Genomic DNA, 25,273 nt, shown 5'->3' with positions numbered 1-25,273 from the left:
CTTCGTCTTGACCAGATTGAATTTACCAGCTAATTGTCCATCTCCAGAAGGGTTATGGTGGAGTCTCCTTCTCCAGAGATTTTTAGACAGAGGCTGATGGCCATCTGTCTGGAGTTGTTTCATATTGTATATTCCTAAATAGCTGGGCATTGAACTGGGTGGTCCTTGTGGTGTATTCTAATTCTATGATTCTAACATCCTTCCTGCTTTACCATTGCCTTTAAATTTATTTATTTCTCAGTTTCTAATCCCAATTTTACATACCCATGATTTAACAAAAAAAAGTAGCAAGCAATGCAGTCCTCTCTCTCACACACACTCTCTCTCAAATCATAGAATCATAGAGTTGGATGAGACCTCATGGGCCATCCAATCCAACTCCCTGCCAAGAAGCAGGAAATTCGCATTCAAAGTGCCCCCAACAGATGGCCATCCAGCATCTGCTTAAAAGCCTCCACCACACTCTGGGGTAGGGTTCTTCCTAATGTTCAGGTGGAATCTCCTTTCCTGTAGTTTGAAACCATTGTTCCACATTCTAGTCTCCAGGGCAGCAGAAAACAAGCTTGCTCCCTCCTCCCTTTGACTTCCCCTCACATATTTATACATGGCTATCATGTCTCCTCTCAGCCTTCTCTTCTGCAGGCTAAACATGCCTAGCTCTTTAAGCCGCTCCTCATAGGGCTTGTTCTCCAGACCCTGGACATATTCCAGCTTGTTAACATCTCCCATTCCAAGATTAGTAGAATACATGTCAATTCCTTTATGGTACTTTGGTTAGCATGAATCAAAATGCTTATGAATAATCCTAAAGAATGAGATGTACTGCTTGCCTAGTTAACTAGGCAACACCTGCATAGGTATTATACAGATCTGTGAGCTCTCGTCTTGTGAGTTGTAATTTCAGCATCTCACAAATTTTGGATCCAAAATCTTCAATTGGCATTTCAACCATTGTGAGATTTCCATAATCTTCCAATTGGCAGGGACATCTGGTACACCAGTTTAAAATCAGTGTACTGCATGATTAATTCCTTAAGCAGCCCCGACTCAAACACTCCAATAAAGGGATCATAAGTAATGAAGAGACCAGAGTCCAGTAGTACTGACTGTGCCAAAACTGTAGTACTTCCTCCCGCAGGAAGTCTGGTTGGTCTCCTCCCTGTTCTCTTTCATTCAGCAAGTGAAAACATTTTTACTTAGGAAGGCTTTTGAATCTTAAATTTTTAATTATGGAGCTGTAGTGTATGCATGTGTAAATAATATGCTGTTTCTTTAATGTTTTAAAATGGTTTTAGCGTTTTCATCTTTTTAACTTTTATTGGAAATATGCTTAAATATGTTTTCAGGGTGTTTAATTCATTTTTAACTTTTGTAAAATAATTGTTTGATTATTGTAAGCTGTCTTGAATCCCATTGTCGGGGAAAGGCAAGGTATAAATCCAATAATGAATGAATGAATGAACGAACAAACAAACAAATGGATTGCCAGATTGATAATACAACTGATAACAAAGATCACTCTGGAGATCATCATTACAGCACTGAGTGGCTTCCAGCACCATTTTTGAGTCTGGTAATCATTAAGAAATCCCAGGATCCCATAACAATAGTGGTGTAAAACTGTATTCATATTTAACTGACAAAGGGACCAACAGCAGACTTGGTTTGATAGTGAATCCAAATCCAAGAAAGAGTATCTGAGTAAGAGTTGAAATGGTTAGGCATTTCTTTTCTAAAGCAACAATGGGAAGAATATAAAGCCTTTCCTATGGAAAAAAAGGTTTATTTTGTTAACAAGTGGATATCTTTGGATCTGACCCTTAGTAAAGACAAGGAAACCAAATTCTGTAATTTGATATGGAGCAGTTGCAGAGAATATAGAACAGGGGTCCCCAAACTAAGGCCCGGGGGCCACATGTGGCCCATCAAAGCCATTTATCCGGCCCCCACGGCACAAAGGCAGAAGGGGGTTGGGCTAAATGACCCAAGGGTTCTCTTCTTCTCTTCCAACTATTATTATTATTATTATTATTATTATTATTATTATTATTATTATTATTATTATTATTATTATTAACATTGAGGCTGGGAGGCCATTTGTCATGGGTGCTTTGCTTGTGCTTTTGGTGCCCAAAGACAGAAGGGGATTGGATTCAATGGCCCAAAGGGTCTCCCTCCAACCCTATTTTTTATTATTATTATTATTATTATTATTATTATTATTATTATTATTATTATTATTATTATTATTATTGCTTGGTGGCCAACTATAGTCCGGCCCTCCAACGGTCCGAAAGATCACTAACTGGCCCTCAGTTCAAAAAGTTTGGGGACCCCTGGTATAGAAGACCTGTCAGTCTGTACCTCAATTACTTCTGAGGTATGAGCTATCCATTTCAGGCACATCTTTGGAAGCAACTTGACAATAAAGTCAATATGCTACAGAGTTCTGATAAATTTCCTGAGTGGCCGCCTGTATTTCCAAATTGAATAAAAAAGTCTGATTTCCACACATCAAAGTGTCAGGGTCCTTAGAAAAAATATAATTCCCCTTAAGATATCTACAATAGACATAAGTTGGTGGGCACCTATTCTTGGAAAATGACTTATTTACATAACATTAACTCAACTGGCAACTATCTTTCAGAGTGGCAGTCTATCATTGTTGTGCCAATCTTCAAAAAGGGGGAAACAAAAGATCCTTCTAATTATAGGCCCATTGGTCCTTTATATGTGGCCTCTAAACTCTATACATGATATTTTTTTACACAAACCTTGGAAAGGGATAATAATCTATTATCTATAGGGAACAAACAAGTTTCAGGAGAGGCAGAAGCACTCTGGAACAAGTCTTGCATTACATCATCCTATATCGAAGTTTATCAGTATCTCAAATTAATATATTTATAGAACTTTTATAAAGTTCTTATCAGCATTTGATTTGATAGAGAGGCGGTGTTTATGGCATATACTGGCTAAAACAAAGGTGGATGAGGCTGATTCAGCTGTTACACCAAAATAATTCTCTACAAGTGAGAATGGGTTTAAATGGTGATTTAGCACAATCTGTTCTCATCAACTGGAGGAGTGAATTCTGCAAACTTTTTTATTTTATGTTTATATAAATGATCTGATTCAGAAATAGTCTCCCCCTCATTTCCTTCTCTGGCTATTAGTAACTGAAAGACAACAATTTTGCTTCATGCTGTTGATTTGATTTTGCTCTTTCAAACAAAAGAGTTTCCCCTCAATTTCAGCTAGAATTGATTTACCATATATACTCGAATATAAACCAAGTTTTAAGCCCGTTTTAGGGCTGAGAAATCCCCTCCCAGCTCATACTCAAGTGAGGGTCCTGGCTGGCTTATATTCAGGTTGGCTTATACTCAAGTATATATGTAATCATATATACTGTCAGAGTTGGACAGTCTTATCTTATTAAAGTCTTATTATTATATTAAATTACAGTTTTATGTAAATATTCAAAAACATTTAACCCACGGATGCTTCAATTAATGTAATTTTATTGGTATCTATTTTTATTTTTAAAATTTACCAGTAACTGCTGCATTTCCCACCCTAACTTATACTTGAGTCAGTAAGTTTTCCCAGTTTTTGTGGTAAAATTAAGTGCCTTGGCTTATATTTGGGTTGGCTTATATTCAAGTATATACAGTATCGCCATCTGGAGTTTGGGCACAATTGTGATCAGTATAGACCCATGTAATGCTGTTCAATGAAGTTCAAACTGCATTATATTGGTTTAAACTGCATTGTATGGCAGCGTAGATCTAGCCTTTGTCTTTATGATAATTAAATCTGGATTTTTTATTATGATGATAACTGATTTGGAGCAGGCATAGATTGGGCACAATTCCCCATGTAATACCCACAGATTCAGATCAATGATGAAACACACAATGTTTTGAAACTCTAATTTCCAAAGTCCTTTTACAGAACTTAAATTCTAGTGAATGCCTTCTGTATATCTAGAAGGAAGATTTTAAAGCATTTCACTTACTGAAAGAAAATCAGTATTTGGTTGTAATAAGATTGATGATATAATCAATTACCTGTTATTTTGTCCCTTTCATTTTGTCCCTGGACAAAGGTTAGTGCCACACATTATATATAAAGACTGCACACCTCAACAGGTAGAAATAGAAATACTAGTTGATGCATGGCTATTTGCCACATATTGGGTGGCTCAATTTACAGTGGCAGCTAAAAAACAATGTTCTTGTTTCATTAAGGAGTATTTTGTAGTATACATATTAATTGTACACTTTTTATGTGTTGGTTTTAAGGAGACTGTAAAATGATTTTAAAGCTATTGCTAATATTTTAATAATTTCTTTTTAATTTTGTTCATATGTTTATTCCATATATTATAATAGCCTTTTGCTATAGCTGATAAAATTTATGATAATGACTGCTTCTCTGCCCTGCATCTTTTCTGCCTCCATTTATCTTTGTGCCTTAGAAGGCCCTCTGTGTGGAGGTAGGTGCATAGCTGATTAACACACAGTCAGTGGCATGATTAACACAATGACAATGGCTTCTCAATCTGTTGCAGCCTTCTTCCGTCTTCACAGCCACTGTAACATGTACCATATTATCTTCTGCCTGATCCGCCGTTGAGGTCTTCAGATTGTGTATGGTTTGGAACATCCCCTGCAAGTGAATGACTCCGGTAGTTATGCCCACAGGTTCATTGGAACATGCAAGCCCCCTCACCACGACAAGGTGGCAATCCATCGAGGGGGTGTATTAACCAACAATGCTGTATTTTACATGCTGTATTATTGCTATGTCTTAATCAACAATAGCAATAATACAACATGTAGAGTCATAAATTGTGCTTCCTTATAACTTAACTACTTGGCAACAACAAGCTTTCCAACTCAGATTCAGATCTTTGTGCTCAAATCAATATAGTGAGGATGATGTGCCTGGGAGCACCAACATTGTTCAATCTTCCTATATTCTCCTAGGAGCTCTTATACAATTTGTGTTATCTGTACAAGAACTCACAGTCATAAACAAAAATTACATTACATTCACACCAACAAAATTAAATTAAACATTGAACATGCACAGAACCCCATTTTACACTGCAAGTTAGAGAAAAGCTTCTGTAATAGACACAGGTTTACTTATTGACCATATTTATACTCTGGGCCAATATATAAATCACTGGGACATCACTAGAAACCAAATATCTATTCAATCTACCCATTCAAAGAAAAGCAGTTTTATTGCATTGACACCGATGTGAACCACGCAGGACTGATCTTTCTCTCTACAAAAATGGGCAAAAAGCAGCATATGGTTTTGCTTTCTTCTAAATGTTTTCTCATATGTCTAGTTAGGTGATCTAGTTGAAAATGAAGGGTTCACTGAAAACACAAAAATAAATGTAGTGTGGCTAGTTTTGCTCAAGGAGGAATTTCTCAGTTTGACTAGAATCTTACTAGATTGCTTTTCTTTTGAGTATCTGTTATCATTTCAGAGACTTTAGAGACTATAAGCATGTAAGCACACTATAAAGATAAACCAGTGAAGAGTGGATTTCATCCACATGAACCAAATAAGTATGAAAGTGCAAAGGGAATTATTTTGGAAAATGTAATAGGAAGGGGAAAGATAAAATACATGTTTACACATACAGAAAGAAAATAATGACAACTCTCAACTACTGTATAAGAAAACCCAGCATGGCCTCCCAGCATACATACAGATGAATGTTTGAATTAAAAGCCGAAAATCATTCCAGAAATATAGCAAGAGGTAGAATTTTTGCCAGAAAAATAGCATGGACTACACTCGGTTGAATTCATGGGCTTTTGGGTTGGCTTGTTCTTGCATGTACAATCAAAAGCCACTGAAAGAATGGGATAGGGATACATAGTTATTTTTTGTCTACATAATAGTAGCTTACTAACTTATTAACATACTAACAGATTAAATTATTTTTTAGATTTCTTAGATAATAATTAAAATTAGATAAAGATTTAAAATAAAATACCTGACAAGAATAATGAGTGATATTAGAACAACAATATACAGAATACTATGAGGTATGTGGATTTGACATATTTACTCACCTGGAGGAATATATATATTAGTGAGTCTCAAAACCATCAAATGTTACAAGTCCTGTAATGTTAAGAAGTCTTCCTATTTTCAGCTGGAAAATTGTATTTGTGGTCTAGCTCTTTTGGAGTGGCATGTTGTAACCCTTTCCTTCTTTGTTTTATGGGATTTTAGGTTTCATCAAAGTGATACATGCTATTACACTACGCTTTGTTACTTCAATGTTCTATGTCCATCAGATGATCACATCACCCTAATTCATTAGGTAGTATGCTAGTAAGCAATGCTGCTCTTTAGTGCGTATGTGGAAAATATGCAATATAGATATATAGCGAGAGATACCTGATTTTTTTTTAAAAAAAACCCTCTTCTTGGTAGCATAGCTATGGAGACTATCATACACTTGAGAGGTATGTATAGTGTCATTGTGGTAGTGCAGATGTAAATTAATTACAAATCCATTTTTCGCTATCTACCTGTGTCACTTCCTTGTCAATTCTATGGCTATCTTACCCTCAATATGGGCTGTAATAAGTTCAGGCTCACATCTTCTTAGGTAAGCTGCAATTGTCAAAAACATTAAATGTACTCCTGTCTTTTAAATCACAAGAGGGAAATACTGGCTGCAGAGAGCACTTGTTTCAATGAGCTCTTCAATTTAAAGGTAACAGTGCAGAAGCTGACCATTTGCAGAGGAGACTTTGTTAGCTGAGGCAAGGCATGTCACTCAAATGAGCTTAGCTGAGACAGTAAGGCTTTTGCAGCCAGAATGTCTAAGGTCTGTGCACTGGATTGTAAGGTCAGTTGACCTCACTCAGGCTGTGGAATCAACTGGCAGAGTTCAAGCCAATACTGCAGCACCTTGAGGTCACCTTTACTCTAGGGTCTGCTCTGGCTGTCCAGCTGAAAATGGGAAGACTTCCTAATGATCTAGTACAAGACCAACTTATAGGGGCCTCATATATGTATGTATGTATGTGTGTGTGTGTGTGTGTGTGTGTGTGTGTGTGTATATATATATATATATATACACATATATTCCTTGTCCAGGTGAGTAAATATGTCAAATATGTCAAATCCACATACATCACAGTATTCTGTATATTGTTGTTTTGATATCATATTTTCATTTGTTTTTGCTTCTAGCTGGACAAATCTTCCCTGGATGGCAATATCTTTCTCAGTGCTACAACCTAGAGTCATCTAAGGCAGTGGTTCTCAACCTGTGGGTCCCAAGGTGTTTTGGTCTACAACTCCCAGAAATCCCAGCCAGTTTACCAGCTGTCAGGATTTCTGGGAATTAAAGGCCAAAACATCTGGAGACCCACAGGTTGAGAACCACTGATCTAAGGAAATTAGAGAGCTGGCACTTTTCACACTGCACATTTAGCACACAAAGAAGGAAAAGTGGCATTAAAATTCAACACTATACACATTTCTTTGCTGGTCTGCCTCTTCTCCATGAATAACATGTTGCTCACTATTGACATGCAAAGTCCATTAGTAGCTGCCAATCCTGCAACATTCCTGTCGATTTCTTTGTGTGATGGGGCTGTTCAGGTTTTGTGTCAGGACTACAATAACATCAAGAGGCAGGATTCCCCTCTTCTTCAGATTTTCCTTTGCTATTTCAGAGCCATTTTTAAATTTTACTTTACTTTGATTTTCTTAATTAACCACCACTGGAATTGCAAAAATTGCTTAAAATAATAAGGAAAATTGCAGAGCAGTCATAAGACAGGAAGGCAGGGTTATGAGGGTATTTGGGAGTAAGATAGCAGGGTCATGGTTCAACAAATCAGTGTTACTGCACAAATGGAAAGAGATGCAAGGATGCTTGTGCCAGCATGTGTCCGTTATTGCTACTCACAGAACAGCTTCATGAGAGATATTCCATATACTGCTACAAAATATAACGGGTTTTAGGCAATGTATACAAGTTAAAACTGATACAACTGGGAAAGCCCCATTATCTAGAAATCTGGAATATAATTTAACCATCAATAAAAATAGTCTAAAGCATTGCCATTAAAAAGAAGAATGACAAATAAAAACAGCACAGTTTATGAAAGGCCCTTTCACCCAGGGCAGTCAGTCCTCAAGGGTCTGATGAAACAAAAATGTTTTCACCCATTTATAAAAGGATAGAAAATAAAATGCCATTCAATTCTTTATAGGAAAGGAGTTCCTATGAAATCTCAGGCTGGATCTACACTGCCATATAAAATCCAGATTAACTGCTTTGACCTGGATTATATGGCAGTGTAGACTCATATAATTCAGTTCTAAGTAGATAATGAACCTTTGAGGGTAGTACAACAGAGCAAATGTGTTCTAAGATCTATGAAATCTTCATAACTGGCTGATCTCTGTGGGCATTTTCTCACTGACACTATATGTCTGCAATGTCATTAATGGTATAAAAGGGCACATATTGTTCTGTCTGAAGTTTGTCTAGATAGGTATGGCACCTATCTAGATAGGTATGTGCTTAGATAAGCACAGAAGGGGGTGGGGAATGAGTGGTAGGACACTCAGAGGATGTTGAACTTAAGTGTCCCAGTACTGATAATGCTGGCCTGGGCTGGTGCAACAACACAACATCTGAGAATCATACCTATCTCGTGCCATACCACAAGATCCTTATTTCATGCTCCCAATTTTGTAATACTCTTAATGGATTGTAGGAACTGTTTCTGCCTTCTATAACAAATGAAAATTTGTGATGACTGTTTGGTTGGCACATGAAAAACTTGCCTCATCTTTGTCTCAGGAGATTTCCACAGCTAATAATGAACGAAACTAAGCTTTCTCTATGCTGTACAATAACGTCGGAAGCGTAGCTCTAGTTTCAAAACCTGTGATGTATCTGTTGAAGACTTCAGTGGAAAAAGATCTGATCAAAAATATTAAATGTGTAAATAAAAAATGAAGCCATAAATGACCACACATCATACAACAACAAAAAAAAAATCCCACTGCACTCTGCACAGTGCATTTATGATCTATTTTTAGAAGTCTTTGCTTTTTATGTGATTCAGCATGTTCTTGACTTAACTGTTGTTAGTGTAGACCCATTTTAAAACCCATTAGGTTCTACAATATTCACTTCAGCTGAATTGCATCTGTTCAGGCTTTAGTGTGTAATACAATGTCTTCCGAATTCTATGGGACTCATGGTATTCCTCTGAGCTGGAAATCATTTTGAATGGCAAAAACATTTCCAGGGGAAAATGAGTTTGATTCTTCAGCTTGATTCTTCCTTGTCATTTCATTCTTGTGATTCAAGAATGAAATAGCTATGGAATCAGTATTTCATGTCTTTGCACTTTTGACTTTAAAAAGTCATTTCTTTTTAAACTATTCTTAACTCAGGTTAGAAATGCAGTACTCTGTATCAGGTGTGGTTTGAGAGAGGAATAGAGTTGTATTTCTTAACTTCTTTTGTGACCAAATCAACAAAACATTTAATTTCAGTTACCTGTATTTAAAGTTAATGGAATTAATTGTCTATCTCCTGACTTCTAATCCTGAAAAGAGGCAAATTTCAGTTTTCAAGAAAAACTGATAATATACATTATGAGTACATTGATATTGTTATAACGTTACCTTATATGCAAAATTACATAAAATCTATTATGCATAACCTAATGCATGTACTGTATATTCAGAACTCAGTTTCATTGAGTTTTTCCCAACCTGGACTTTCCAGGTTACCAGAGAAGCCTGGCTGCATGTGCAAGCCCTTTGAAGAAAACTTCTGATGCATCCAAATGATGTATTGGGAGGTTGGACGTGACAGAAGTATCAGAGCGGCTTTGCTAGGCACACGCAGCAGAAGTCGCTGACGAAGAAGCTCTGCATAAATAACGACGCTGCAGTCTTCGGTTATCTATCAAAATGTTTACTTACTAATGGAAATCTCACAAGACGATACACAGCTCTCACGCAGGCACACACGGGAAGGTGCAGAGAGAAAAAAATAGGAAGTAGAGGGCTATTTATCTCATCCTCTGCTGTCTGATGCAATCCAAGTTTAACCCTTTACACACTTGCATAGTAGGCAGCACACAGTGTATGATGCAATCTCCAGCTCACATTGCACAACCATGACTCAATTACATTTAAACAACTCTATATACAATCATTCTCACTTTAACAAGAAGCTGTCTTTGTGGGACCTATAAATGCAACCAGGTAAGTTTTTGGGGGCAGCTGGGAAGGGAGAGTGGGGGTGCCAGAGCCTGAAGAACCAGGATGGCAATGGGGATTGACCCGGAATCGTGGAACATGGTCCTAGGAATCTTCATCACAATTCCAGTTTACTCCAGATTAATTCAGGTTTATCTGTGTTGTTTGGATGCCTCAGGTAAACACATGACCTGTCGTGGGTTATGGGCCTGTGGTGTCGTGGCAGGGGTGATTATCCCAACAAATAGCTCCTCTCCCTGATTCCATGAATGCTCTGGGATAGCAGCTTTGTGTGGTGAAGCCCTTAATCTCTTTGAGCTGAGCTGTGTTTGCTTCTCAGTAGATGTACATAGGACCATGTTCTTATTTCTCATTTGAAAATTCCGATAGTATGAAATACATGGCTGTGCAGTTCATATGCATTTTTGTACTACATGTGGCTTTATTCCTCAGAAGACCAAGTAGCTGCATGATAGATATTTCACATTAAAAAGATGCCTTTTGCACTTGAAGAGCTTACTGCAAACTCCTGTAGGGATTAAAAGATGACAAAGGGTTTAAATTTATATATCCTAAAAAGCCTTTCATTTGACTCCAAATTGAAGGAGGGATTGAAGACTTTCTTACTGATGCGAGGGCCGCGGGGGGGGGGGGGGTTCTTTCTTTTCTCTTTTTCTGGATCACAGATATCTAGTCAATGTCTTTTTGTTAATATCCATCTGCAAAGGATTCCATATGCAGTCAACTACTCTTGTGTTCTATTTTTACAGCTTCAAGGGGCATCCCAGCCATGTGAAGTTGAATCCTACTGTGCTGACATTTGGCAGACTGCCAGCATCATTCTGCCTCTTTCTTGGACTATGCTTTTTGAGAAGGAATGCCAATAGATTGACTGGGGTGCTGGATAGAACAGTTAAAATGATAAATTATTTGAAAGTCGAGGGAGATAGGAAGAAATTTAAAAGATACCAGACATGTTCAATCTCGGAAGCCTATCAGGCATAATGCAGAAGCTCTGGAGAACTCCCTGGTACATCAACCTGGGAAGTAGGGAGTGCATATATACTGTAGTATTAATGCAGTTTAATACCACTTTAAATGCCATGGCTTAATCATCAGAATAGTTTTACAAGGTCTTTTAACATTTTCTGTCAAGTAGTTCTGATGCCTCACCATCCTACAACTCCCATGAGCCATGGCAGTTAAAGTGGTGTCAAATTAGATTACTTTGACAGATTAGATCAGGTATAGTCCAACTTCAGCCCTTCAGGTGTTTTGGACTTCAACTCCAGCTGTTAAGAATTGTGGGAGTTGAAGTCCAAAACACCTGGAGGCTGCCCATGCTTAGTGTAGATCAATGATTCCCAAAGTGGGCGCTACTACCTCCTGGTGGGTGCTGCAGCGATTCAGGGGGACAGTGATGGCACCTATTAGGACACGGGGGTGGGGCCAGGGGAGGGGAGGGGCCTCTTCCCCAGTGCCGGAGACAGGGCTGAGCCCCTGAACCGTCTGTTAGGACACAGGGGGCGGAGCTAGAGGAGTGGGCATGGCTTCTTCCCAAGAGCCCGAGACAGGGCTGAGCCTCTATACCTTTCCTGAGAGTCCTTTTACGACTAAAGGGTGGGGTTAGGGGTGGGGGCGGTGCCTCTTCCCAAGAGCGCAAGGCAGGGCTGAGCCTCTGTATACCTCTCCTGAGGCGCTTGTTAGAACACAGGGGCGGGGTATAGAGGTTCAGCCCCATCAGGCACTTGGGAAGAGGCCCCACCCCCTCCTCTATCCCCGCCCCCTGTGTCATGGCAGGTGCCACAGGACATGGATAGAAGCTCAGCCCTGCCTCAGAGCTCGTAACTCCGCCCATCCCAGCCCTGGCCACCCAATTGCAGCCCCGCCCACCTCCACCTCCCCCTCCCCCTCCCAGCCCTGCATCTTGGACTAGGGAAGAGGCTCAGTCCTGCCCACTTGAGCAGGAGCCATGCCCACCCCTCTAAGCCATGCCCCCTTTCCAGGGGGAACTGAGTAATATTTTTTCTGGAAAGAGGGTGGTAGGCCAAATAAGTTTGGGAACTACTGGTGTAGATTCATTAAAAAAAGCCAGGCCCATTATTAGGCAAAGTGAGACAGCAACCTCAACCGGTTGATTATGGATGTGATGAGATAACAATAATTTGTTAGTTATTTGATATATTACTGTAGCATTCTTATAGCTCTGGAGAAGTTTTTGTGGATTTTCTATCAAAGTAATTTGACAGGCTTTAGGTACTGTGCAACTTGATTAACAATACAGGGCGAGGAAGCCAGAAATCATTCGTAAGACAGAAAAAATGTCTTGAGATGGCCCTAGGTACATAGATACTTAGAGTACGATGGAGGTGAAACAAGACTAGTAACAAAGAATTAGGGTATATATTTTCATTTAATAAAGAAGGAAGGTTAAACCACATTGGGGCATTTAATTTCAATGCTGAAATGAATGAATGAATGAATGTGTATAAAATCTGAGACTCTCATTCATACCTATTAAGGTCTCTCATAAATATTTCAATTTGGGGGGACTTAGTAATTGCTTCCTGCCATTTCATTTATGCTGCTACCTGCACTAGGAGCCCCCGTGGTGCAATTGGTTAAACCCTTGTGCTGGCAGGACTGCTGACCAAAAGGTTGGTGGTTCAGATCCAGTGAGCAGAGTGAGCCCCTATCTGTCAGCTCCAGCTTCCCATGAAGGGACATGAGAGAAGCCTCCCAGAGGATGGTAAAACATCCAGGCATCCCCTGGGCAACATCCTTGCAGATGGCCAATTCTCTCACACCAGAAGAAACTTGCAGTTTCTCAAGTCGCTCCTGACACACACACAAAAACTCCCTGGACTGTTTGAGGGCAAATAAAAAGGTAGGAATAACAAAGAATAGCTAAAATGGCACAATAATTAACATAACATGTAGGTAAAAATTACTAATTATTAATTTGCAACAAGAACTCAATACAAAGTGTTTATAGTGCATGCATATTTTTAAATGGAAAAAAAAGAAGTGAGTCATTTTTTTAAAAAAATGCATGTTGCGACATGGATGTAGCTCCAAGGTTCCATGTTGTGAAAGCAATATTGAGCATGATGCTCATGGGTTTGTTTGTTTTTTTGGGGGGGGGGGGATGAGACTAGTAAAAGACTTACATTTGGCCTTCATTATACAAATCATCTTTTTTATTAAAAAATATGTTGGGGATATTTCCTTAATTAAGAATATTTCTGCACATCATGAAGCCTAATTAGCACAGCCATTTGAAAAAATAAGATTAAGGGTGTTATTTTTTCCATTTTATGCCTTTGCTTATTCACCCTAGCAAGGAAGTGTTATAAATTAATAATATGTATATACATCAGAATGATAACTACTGTCGATTTGTGATATCTAGTTTGTTAACATTGCTTTTGTTCATAAATGTGTGAAATTTCATATACAAAACAAATTAACCAAAGATTAATGTAATGCAGCTTTGATTTAGTTCAAACTAAAACTTGCAGTTATGAAACTTATATTTTTTGCTTGTAGGGAGAGGCAGGGATGCCCTTTCCTGCTGATATCTACTGATGTAGGGAATAAATATCAGATATACAGGTAAAGGTTTTCCCCTGACATTAAGTCATGTCCGACTCTGGGGGTTGGTGCTCATCTCTATTTCTAAGTCAAAGAGTCAGCATTGTCCGTAGACACCTCCAATGTGGCCGGCATGACTGCATGAAGCACTGTTACCTATTGATCGATTCACATTTGCATGTTTTCAAACTGCTAGGTTGGCAGAAGCTGGAGCTGACAGCAGGAGCTTATCCCACTCCCTGGATGTGAACTGGCAACCTTTCAGTCAGCAAGGTCAGCAGCTCAATGGTTTAACCCACTGTGCCACCGAGGGCCCTATCACATCCATACCATGCATTATTTTAATATAGGAATGGCTTTATTTTATATGTATATAAAATTAATTAGCACAAAATTATGTTTTTTGGAGAATATAGGAACCTGGTTTGGTATGATTAAAAACATGACATTAGTAGATCTGATTACAAGAGGTCTATGACATCTTTTCTAATTTTCTAAACCATCACAGTTCCCATCTACAATGTCATATGATGCAGTTTGAAACTGCATCATATGACAGTGTAGATTGGACCACAGATCAGTGCAGGTTGATAAATGTTTTAAGTACTAAAAACAAAACAAGGAAAAGGTTTAGCCTTTCTGTTCTCAGCAGGTACTGTTCTTTTCATACCTCAGTTTTATTTCTGAAAATGTCTGCCTCTGTATAACTGCCCTGAGTCCCCTCAGGTAGGTATGGGATATAAAATAGATAGGTATGGGATATAAAAAAGTTTTATTATTATTATTATTATTATTATTATTATTATTATTATTATTATTATTATTATTATTATTATTATATAATCATCATAATCATATTTAGGCCTTTGGTCCCATGTATATTGAAGGCATGAGGAGTCTATTGAGACTGTAGCCTGCACACACAGATACCAAGATATGTCCTGGCCATAGATGTTGGCCAATGAAAGTTTTGGCTAGTGGAATTTGGTGTCTCCCATATCAATAGGACAGTGCCTCACTCCATATGTGTGGGCAGGACTGATGACTTGAAGGTTGGGTTGCTGACCTGAAGGTTGCTAGTTCGAATCCAACCCAGGGAGAACATGGATGAGCTTCCTCTATCAGCTGCATCTCCATGCAGGGATATGAGAGAAGCTTCCCACAAGGATGGTAAAGCATACAGTCATCCCCCCCCCCAAAAAAATCTGGGCATCCCCTGGGCAACGTCTTTGCAGACGGCCAATTCTCTCACACCAGAAGCGACTTGCAGTTTCTCAAGTCGCTCCTGACATGAAAAAAGAAGGCAAAAGTTTGAAAGTGCAATGAAATTATTCCTAAAATTATTAGAATTTTAGTCCTTTAAACATATGTACAAGAAGCCACTGTGGATTATCTCTCCTATTAACTTGGGAGACACCAGCTGCCACTGCCTGTGGGCAATGTAACAGTTTGGATAGGGTGTGTGTGTACTTGTATAAGTCTCCCACTATGTCTGGGATATATTTCCGATGTAGATTGGGGTCTAAGGGGCAAAGTTAATATATGGATTTTCAGTTCTTAAGTTCCAAATTCCTGTACAAGATGCCAAATTGAGTTGGAAAAGTTTGCTAGAATGCCTGAACATAATGAGCAAGGCCAAGAGAAACAGGACATTGCTAATCCAAAACAGCAGAGATACTCCCATTCTACATGCAGCTCAGTTGAACATTTTCCCTTCTTAAGTCAAGGGAATACATGAAATAAAAAATAACATGAAAAATAAATTTCCCATTCTGTACTTTTGGCAGAAATGAAAGGAGATCTCTTGGTTCAACCAACAACTTTTAAAATGTAAAAGTTGAGTACCATACACTTGCACCAAATGTCAGGCAGGTTGGGAATAGAGGCTGTCAGAAATGTATAATGGCTGTAGCTGGGAACATAGATACTTTAAAGCCAGCCAGAGGCACTTCTAGTGAAGACATGCTCTACTAAGCTCTGGGATTTGGATGCTGAATTAAACATGCCCACTTTTCAGTTTTGCTGGAGTAATATCCTCTTTATAACTGGTACAAGTATGGCAAGGCAAGGAACGTACACTTTATGGTTTTTGAGAAATAATTTATTCCAGGAAGGATGTTACAACAAGCCACTGGCCCATCTCACTCAGTATTTACTAAACCAAGAGTAAGCAGAATGCACCCAACAAACTCCATGTGGACACCAGTTCCCTTTTTGTGGCTTTCCAACTTTCCTGGACATCCTGATATCTCCAGATCCCTTCCCATTATTTTTAAATCGGATTATTATTATTTTTTACAGGTCTAACTGCCAGCTGCTGTCCACAGCTTCTGATAGGAGAATTTCCCAGGCCTATCTGAAGAAGATAACAACTCAACCTGAGAGATTGTACATGTAAATACATTCTGGACCACTGAACTGAGAGCATTCCTCTACACAGTGCCATGTCAGTGGGGCAGTGAATCTCTTCTGGCTGCTAAACTAAAATATCCCAGCTGTTGAATCTTTTTAGAGATAGATTTCAACTTCTTGGGTAACCCATTAAAATGTGAGCTAAAAGAATTCAGTACTCTACTGACACATAAGTTAAAAGTCAACACTGTCTGACAACTTTTCAGTACATTTTCCTGTTCCAGGTTCACACTGAACTCCATGTCATGGTATGAGGGTGTTGTTTTAATGCATTAGGTCAAGATTCTACATCACAGTCTGCATTTGCATAACTTTAAAGCTCCTTAGCTAATGGCAAAAGCGCACCAGATCCTGGTAGTGATTTGCGCTTGTATATCTAGGAACCAGTCAGAGTGGACTGATGCACATTAGGCTCTTTTGCTGTGTTGGGCTCTTCTAATGCACAATTGGACAATTCCGATGTCCATCTGGTCCCATTGCCAGAGACAGCAACAACAATCTTTTTCTGGGCACTTGACATGAAGCAACAGAGTTGTGGTTTATGGGAGTGTTGTTATCTATGCCTACTACCATGTATGTTTATAAATAAATCCAAATATTATTAGCCTCATAAGTCTACTGTGATTTTTCCATTTTAAAAAGGAAAACATCCTTTTAAACATGGTTCCAGGATTTTTTCACTACTTTGGGGGTGTCTATAATAAGTGAACTCTCAGAAGTAATGTAAATATATCTCTAACCCAAGGGAGAGCAATCCATGGTGCATAGATTTCATGTGTCTTCTGCTTGTTTTTGCAGCTCTCATAAGTACTCCCACCACAACCTTTAGAATAGTTATGGGAAAATAAATGATTTTGTCAGGTAAATAAGATGTGCAATGACCGCTATATTTTAAAAGTGGATCACACTATCTGAGGTCATATTCCCCACTTACCCTGTTTACTTGAAGAAAGGTTTTCAAGGTACATACAAGCGCAATGTCCCCTGTTTTAATGATGATTCATGGTAACATCTGGGAGCATGAATCACCCTACCTGGTCTTCAGTTACCTTGTTTACATGACAAAAAGCACTGATATTGTTGTTACCGCTATCACAGCATACCAGGCTGTGGAGATAGGGCTTTGCCCTCTGAGACTTTTTAAATGTTAAGTGCAGCTTCCTCAGCTCTGGAAGTTGATAAGTTCTGTGCTAATCACTAATATAAACTCCAACAAAGCAGAGAAGCATTTACAATTTCGTTAATGGTAAGCAACTATTGAAGAGTCACCTTCATGAAGTGAGCATTGGACTCACCTCATCACACAGGCAAATTTGCCCGTCGTATGCCTCTTGCTCTCCACGTTCAGCATGGAGCCTGTTAGATGATGCACAGGGATTTCTGGCCAGGCTCTGTGCCAAAAGAGGAGAGGTAGTGGTGCATGCCACTGCAGCTAAATGGGAGCATTCATGTGTTGCCTTACCAGCAATGGGTGGAAGCTGGGCAGAGATGCTTCCCCCCATGGGGTGAGGGGTAAAGCAAGTCACGAATCCATGGCCTTTGTGATGAGATCCAAAGTCTTGATATCAGGGTTGAAGTCTCAGCTTGGCCATTAGAAACAATTTGAAGTCACGCCAGGAAAAAAAAAAGCTGATCATCTGACTACTGTTTCTCAGTTCATCTTCTTTGAAAGGCCCACCTAAACTGTTAAGGAAAATATAGCGTCCGCTCTGCTATTATATTGGTGCTCCTGTGTGGTCCTGTTGGTGAATACCCTATGTACTGTCATCACACTGTCATCATCCATTCCTTCCATAGATTTTGTGAAAAGATGTGCTCGCCTTACCTGATCCCCTGTTATACATCTCCCATTCCTTTCCTCATATATGAACTATTTTGTTCTTATTCTAACAGTTGTGCCACCCTACCATCCCAAATGATACTGCACAAGATAGGACTGAATAGTAAGATGATTTCCAAAGACTTATGGCCACTTCCCTTACAAAGATTAAACTGAACACAATGAAAGAAAAAGAACTCAGTGTGCTTTCCTGTGGAAATGACAGTTTATTAACAGAGAAATGTGATTAGCCAAATGCTGTTGCTTTCATCCTGATTTTAGTTCTAATTAACCTGTAGAAAAAGACTTGAGGATTTAAGAAGGACAGTGCTTAACAGGAGTTCCTTGAAAACATATTTTATAGATTGAATGGATTTTCCCCAGCTGGCAACAGAGAGAAAAAGAAAGGTGTTGTCGAAGGCTTTTATTGCCAGAATCACTAGGTTGCTATGAGTTTTCCGGGCTGTATGGCCATGTTCCAGAAGTATTCTTTCCTGATGTTTCACCTGCATCTATGACAGGCATCCTCAGAGGTAATGAGGTTGCCTGACTCTTTTCTTTGGATGCCTAAACAGTATTTCTAAAGCCCCCCTGAAGTTTTAAATTATTCCATTGCTAGAAATTTTGAGATGGAAGGAAAGTTCACCTGTGGTTTTTTTGGAGGACACATCCTAATTTTTTACCTCTCTTTGGATCCATTGGTGACTTGGAACTGAATGAGGAGTTGCGCTGAAGCTGCTAACTATATTTAAATCCTTTCTGTTAAGATTAAGCATTTTGTTGGTAATTACTGTGAATGTTTAAATCAAGGAAAGGGAGTTGTTATGGCTTATATAGTTCAATAGCAAGCTTCAAAACATTTTATTTGTAGATGAAACACAATAAATCAGAAGAGTCTAACAACTTTCAAGTTGCTCTGGGAATGGCTTAGGACTAGTTCTTTAGAATGAGATGGTACTTAGCCTAATTCATCCAACAATAGACACTTCTAATGTAACAGCAGTATGAAAACTGTCCAGCTCTTAATTGGAATTGTGTATAATAACTTCTTGTAATAGCTCCTGTTATTGCAGAATGCTATCCTTTAGAATGTATCACCACTAGGTTAAGGTAGCATTTAGGACTCCATCATGGTTTGACATTTTTGAATAGTGAAAGGATATCTCCAGATGTTTAGCAACACCACACTTGAAACATGTCGGGTAGGGGGAGTGAGAAAACATTTTTTAAAAATCATCCTTTCAGATAGCTTCTCTCTCTCTCTCTCTCTCTCTCTCTCTCTTTCTTCCTCCCTCCCTCCCTCCCTCCCTCCCTTCCTTCCTTCCTTCCTTCCTTCCTTTCGTTCTTCTTTCTTCCTTCCTTCCTTCCTTCCTTCCTTCCTTCCTTCCTTCCTTCCTTCCCTACACTGCCATGGAGCATAGCTTCAGAGCTAATACTTAAAGATGACTCATTCCACCTCCACACAATTGAAAAAATACACACATTTGTAATAATGTTAGACACATTATAAAAACAGTCATTTGTTTAGGAAATGTCTACATTATTTTCTTTTCAAAGTTACAGGCATAAATATTTGCATCAGTCTGTAGTTCTTCATATACGTAAGCCTGTGTAAGATATTTTTCATGGTTAAATGAAAACAAATTAGTAGGAGGCTACTTGCCTTTGGCTATGCTGGCTAGGGCTGCTGGAAGTAGCAGTCCTGTAATACCTGTGGGCTACATGAACCCTATCCTTGGTTTAGACTGTTTCATTTCCATGCAAAACTTGTGTCCTGCAGCTGATGTTCTCTGCTTAAGTAGAGCTTCCATTGTATGTGGGAAGGACACCACTCTGAAGGATGTCCACACGTTCTGGAAAGACTAGCATTCCATGGAAGCTGTGAAGGACACCAACAGTGTCCTATATCACCTCACATTTTGTTCTGAAGAATATCTCAACCTTCTATAAACACTTGGTGGGGAGAGGAAAAAATTACTAGCTCTCTTCTGTTTTGGACAGTCTATGCCACCAGAGTCTAGGAAGTAGTACTGGATCTTCTTCTGCTCCTGCTATTTGGGAATTTACAATGTCCCTGCCTCCCAAGCCCTGTTTGATCAGAAAGGCAGCAATGGGCTTGTCCTTCTTCATCTACTCTCCTTCTGGATAAGCTCTAGTCAAGTTCCCCAAATCCCATTTGATTGCAGCTCAGCCAAAAGAAGGAGAGGGATACTGGGCAGGTATTTGGTACTTGTCTGCCAAGGCAGAAAGATTAGAGTCCAGGAAAAGCTGAAAAAACCTGTGTTGTCTTTGTTGCAATAGTGACTCTTTGACACTTACTCATTGGCACAGGGCTTCTTTTAGGTTAGTTTTCCTCTTTAAACCTTGGTCTATCTACAAATAACCTAAGAGAATAGCCTAGTGTGATAAATTCCTTAGTTATGCTTTGAGTAGGCTCACTGATATCAATTGGACTTCATTTGCAACTAATTTAAGATGCACTGATTTAAATAAACCTATATGGCATGACTAAATGTCGATTCAACCAATTGTCTAGTACCTTGTTAATTTTTAATCCTTCCAGCCAAAGGATAACCTTTTTTAAATTCTTTCAGCCAAAGATTAGTGCCATCTATTCTTATTAACTATGATGTCTGTTGTGACATTTTGAAAGAATCCATCTGCCAGAAATCATCACACTATTATTTGTTACCCTGGCAACAAAGAACAAGGAAAAATTAGAAAGGACTTGACTCTTCAAATCACACTTTAGGGGTGTCAGAGAAATTAATACTGATTTGACAAACTGGTATTTTGAAATTAGTTTCTTACAAAAATTCCTAAGGCTTTTGCTCAGCCCTTCTGTCTTATGCAAAAGTTGGAAACATATGCTCTCTTAGCATGTTTTCTTAAAATGCACACAATAAAATATTTTCCACTCCAGATGATATGTTTCCAATTATATTCCTCATTTTGCTCTTCCATTTTCATACAAGCTGTGAGTGCTTTTACAGATGAAGAAGAAGCTTGGGCATCTAATGGTTTCTGACCTAATGAGTTCCAAATGCACAGCAGTACAGTTCTTGACTATGTGACCAGATACATTTAATGAATGCTATTGCCAACCATATAATCTTGACATCAGACCATATTCTCTTCTCAAGTGATTCTGCCCTTTTGAATAAATAACATTTACGCATGGTAATGTCTTCTGTGTGGCCCAGTCCCATGTCATATCAGGCATATGTACAGACAGGACGTTATGGAGGAAGGATGGAACAAATATTTACTGTTTATAGCTTCCTGGCTTAAATGGATTTCCCAAAATAAAGTATACTATGTCAGAAAGAATAACACAGTGGCAAGAATGTTGTATAGTTATCACTCCATATTTGCATAACTATAAGTTTTGGGGAAAATATTTTCTATGGAGAAATGTGGTGCTTCTTTGTCTAACAAATAAAGGGGGCGAGGTTTTACAACAGATATTGTCATATGTAGTTTTGTGTGTTCAAGATTACTGCTTTCTGCACAGTATTTTTGCCAAGAATATTTTAGTGCAAGATTGTTTCTTTTTTGTGGAGAAAAAATTCCCACATGGTCATTTTTTGCAAAATTTCTGGGTTTGTGTGCAAGTTTTGAGCAAATGTTCTGTGTATGTGTAAGATTGTATGGATTTTTTACATATGAAACAGACATCTTGAATGAAAAACATATATGGAAACAGTGAAGGGACACGATTGTAGTGCAAAAAGAACAAGAAAAGAAACCATATGCATTTCTATGCAGAATTACTTTTCAAAATACTTTAGCATATGTAAACACAGGGTGAGAATTACACCCAAAGTCTTGTTTCCTGTGCAGCAAGGAAAAACCTTAGGAAATTATTCATCCTCTCATGTGAGTATGAAATAGTGTAATATCTGAGGGTGGACAACAAAAGACAGAATTTTATACAGTCTTTAGGTTTATTTGCACTGCCGAATTACTGTATATTGATTTCATTGCTACCACATTAACTGTCTAGGCTTCAACTAAAGAAACCATAGGATTAATATCTTAGTGATGTGCTTAAATTTTCTTATAGAGAGCTATAGAGCACTCCCCGCAAACTATATTTTTTTCTGAGGAGAGATTAAACCACTTTGAAAAGAGTAATTATAAGTCATTAAAGTATTAGTTTATAATAGTGTTGTGAAGGAGCACCTTTTGCTATATTGTGGTTTATTGCATGCCATTGGTGATATTATAGCGGGATAATGGTATCTTTGGCCGTTATCCATCACACAATGCCATGCCAGTTCTGTTGATGCTTAGTATCCTATCTGTTCCAGTAGCACTCCTTTTAATTGATAGGTAAAACCCATTAATACCTCCTAATCATACTGCTTTTGCACAATGGATTTACATGTGAAAGGTTCCTCCCAGTGCAGTTTCACTTTCCAAGTAGTCATGTGATGTCAGTGTACATAATATTTAGAATGCTACCAACCGGCTCTCTCTCCCTCCCTCTGGTGGACAGTCATTCCTCCTTTGGGAAGGAACACCTAACTTCTCCCACACCACCTAAAGAAGAGATGACAGTCATTCCTTGTGGGGAGACTTCTTGCAAAGAAGAACTCCCACTGCTGCTTGATTAATTGCAAAATTACAGAAAAGTAAAAAAATAAAATAATTAGAAAGGCATGCCCTATGGATCGCTAATGAAAAGTGTGATAAAGATTGATGCAAAACCAGTATGTTTTTGTAATTAAACTAGCACACTAGTGACAGTACATCAGGCTCGCATGATGAAGTCATTAGTTTATCTTTTCGTTATATTATCCTAGGGTCTTGGTTAGGGAGAGAAAAATCCTCATGTCACCAAATATTTGAGGGGGTTAGTTTAAAAACAATCTTCCTGGGATACATATCTCTTCATTCGAAACAGATTTTAGCCAAATTAAAATTAGATTTTAAGATGTGATATTAGTCACGGGTAAAACTAATCCACAGTGATCTTAAACATAAAAGGAATTAAATTATCGGTTTTGGAAAATGAGACACTTTTAAAAAGAAAATAAGAAGCTAGTAGTCAAGTGACAACATATATATCTGAGATTGAGAAATGCTTAAACCATGTACACTTTTATTTTATATATTAATCAGATTACTTTTGTTTAATAAAGAATAGATTTATGATCTGATGGTGAGTTTATACTATCCAGGTACCTAAAGTCAATAGCATATGAATGCATTGATTATGTATTGTCACAGTATGCCACATCATTTAGGGAACTGAATTAAGATTTATCCTTCCAAACGCATTCATCTGAAATGAATTGGAAAGTGTTTGCTGTATTTCAGCTTCCTCATGTGGGTAATAGCTTGAGATTTCTGCTTCAAGTAATACGTCCCTTCAGTAATGATAAGATGGCAGATGGAACAAAATAACCACCTAACCCTGTTCCATAAGTACATTCCATAAAATCTATTAATTAAATGTTCTTTCTTCCACTAAATCTTTTTGCTAACATGTAACATTAATACTTTCTTGTTTCATGTCATTTCACCCCCTTCTCTTCTTTGTTTAAAAACTAAATCATAGTGCTTGATTATTCCCTCTTGAAAAGTGTCCATGCTCTAATGGAAATAAATTGTCATTTTGGCATTGCCATCAGCTGTTGTGGGAATTATACATGCTTTTAACTTTTATTTGGTGCCTTTCAAAGAATTACAAGTTGTGCGCCAAATGCAGCAGCTGTGCAATAATTTTCCTGCACATAAATATGATAAAAGCAATGAAATGGTGCATCAAGAGGGTGGGGAAAAATTCCTTTTTATTCCTGAAAACAATTTCCATCCATGTCAACAGTCATGCAACAACATTAATACAAATATCAACACCTTTGTTAGCTCCTGACCACCACCAAAACATAAAATCTCATTTTGCACTTTATTATCATCCCTATCCAAGATATTACGCTCCTCGTTACATTGTCCCCCACTCCAATCCCTGTTGTCTGATTACGCACTTTACCCGTTGGCCCTACCTTCAAAAACCTGACCTCCTTCAGTATGTGCACCTACACCTAAGAATTGATAGTTTTTACCTCATGGGTGGGTTTGATGATTGATTTGATTTGTTATAATGTTTTTATCTCTCTGTTTTATGTTACTGTGTATGCACATCTATGTACTATGTAGGTACTTAGATGTTCATTTTTATATCTTAACTATGTTGACTGGGCTCGCCCCATGTAGGCCGCCCCAAGTCCCTTCGGGGAGATGGAGGCGGGGTACAAAAATAACATTATTATCAAAAAATAAAGTTATTACATGTCAGGGTAGATGGAGGATAGCATTGGTCAGAGTCCTGTTGATGCACCACACTAGCGTAACTAAAAAAAAATGTAGTTGGTAGTAGCAGAAGTAAAAAATGTTGTGGCACAATAGCCATAGAATGTAAGGTAGAATTTCAAACTATAGGGCATGCAAATCTGTTAGGAATAGCAACCTTACCGTGCTTGTATTCTACGTTAGATAGAGAATGTATTCATGTTATTTCCTGTTGGTTGGTCTTTCTCCCTCCCTCAGTGTTCAGCTATCTGAATGTGTTCTCCAGTTTGAAAATCATGGGTAATCCTTTATTCTAAAGTGTGTGCGGGGGGGGGGGGGGGAGAGAGAGAGAGAGAGAGAGAGAGAGAGAGAGAGAGAGAGATTGAGAGAAGGAGAGAAATCAGCTCCATGACAGCAGCGTGATGTACAGGGTTGATTCAAATCAATCCAGAGCAAACTGCTGCTTTGTAGCTGTGTAAGCAGTTGTAAGATGGAACCAGCCACGATTGTTTACACAGCTTGGGTGGCCCAAGGACATGGAATGGCACTCACTATCCTCCTCTTTTTGTCAGAGGGGCAGCCAGCAGGCATTACATGGCTAGTGTCTATTGCTTGTAGGGCACAAGGGTGATCAGACACAGGGTGGGGGGTGGGGAGGGAGATTCTTCCTATCTCTCATCCCAGGTCACTCTGGTACCCCTGGCTGACATCATTGCAGGCAGTGAGTGATAGGGACTAGCTGGCTGCCATTACAATGAGAATCGGGGCAGGGGAAGTAAGGGAAGCCATCTGGTGGCACCAAACTGGGTCCAGTAAGAATACCTTCCCACCTGCACAGTGGCCAGAGTCATAATCAAAACCATG

The 25,273-nt window shown here is 38.7% G+C and overlaps 1 long non-coding RNA gene across 1 annotated transcript; it reads left to right on the top strand.

The window, feature by feature from the left end:
* The first annotated feature begins 4,307 nt into the window (after positions 1-4,307).
* Positions 4,308-16,897, top strand: LOC134296655 (uncharacterized). Its single transcript, XR_010003475.1, has 2 exons — positions 4,308-14,154; positions 16,183-16,897. It is a non-coding gene; the product is annotated as an uncharacterized LOC134296655 (long non-coding RNA).
* The last annotated feature ends 8,376 nt before the right edge of the window (positions 16,898-25,273 follow it).

The sequence above is a fragment of the Anolis carolinensis genome, chromosome 2, assembly GCF_035594765.1.
Source record: "Anolis carolinensis isolate JA03-04 chromosome 2, rAnoCar3.1.pri, whole genome shotgun sequence".
NCBI classification, from domain to species: Eukaryota; Metazoa; Chordata; class Lepidosauria; order Squamata; family Dactyloidae; genus Anolis; species Anolis carolinensis.
The sequence above is the reverse complement of the archived record's forward strand: the minus strand, read 5'-3'. Positions and strand labels throughout refer to the sequence as shown.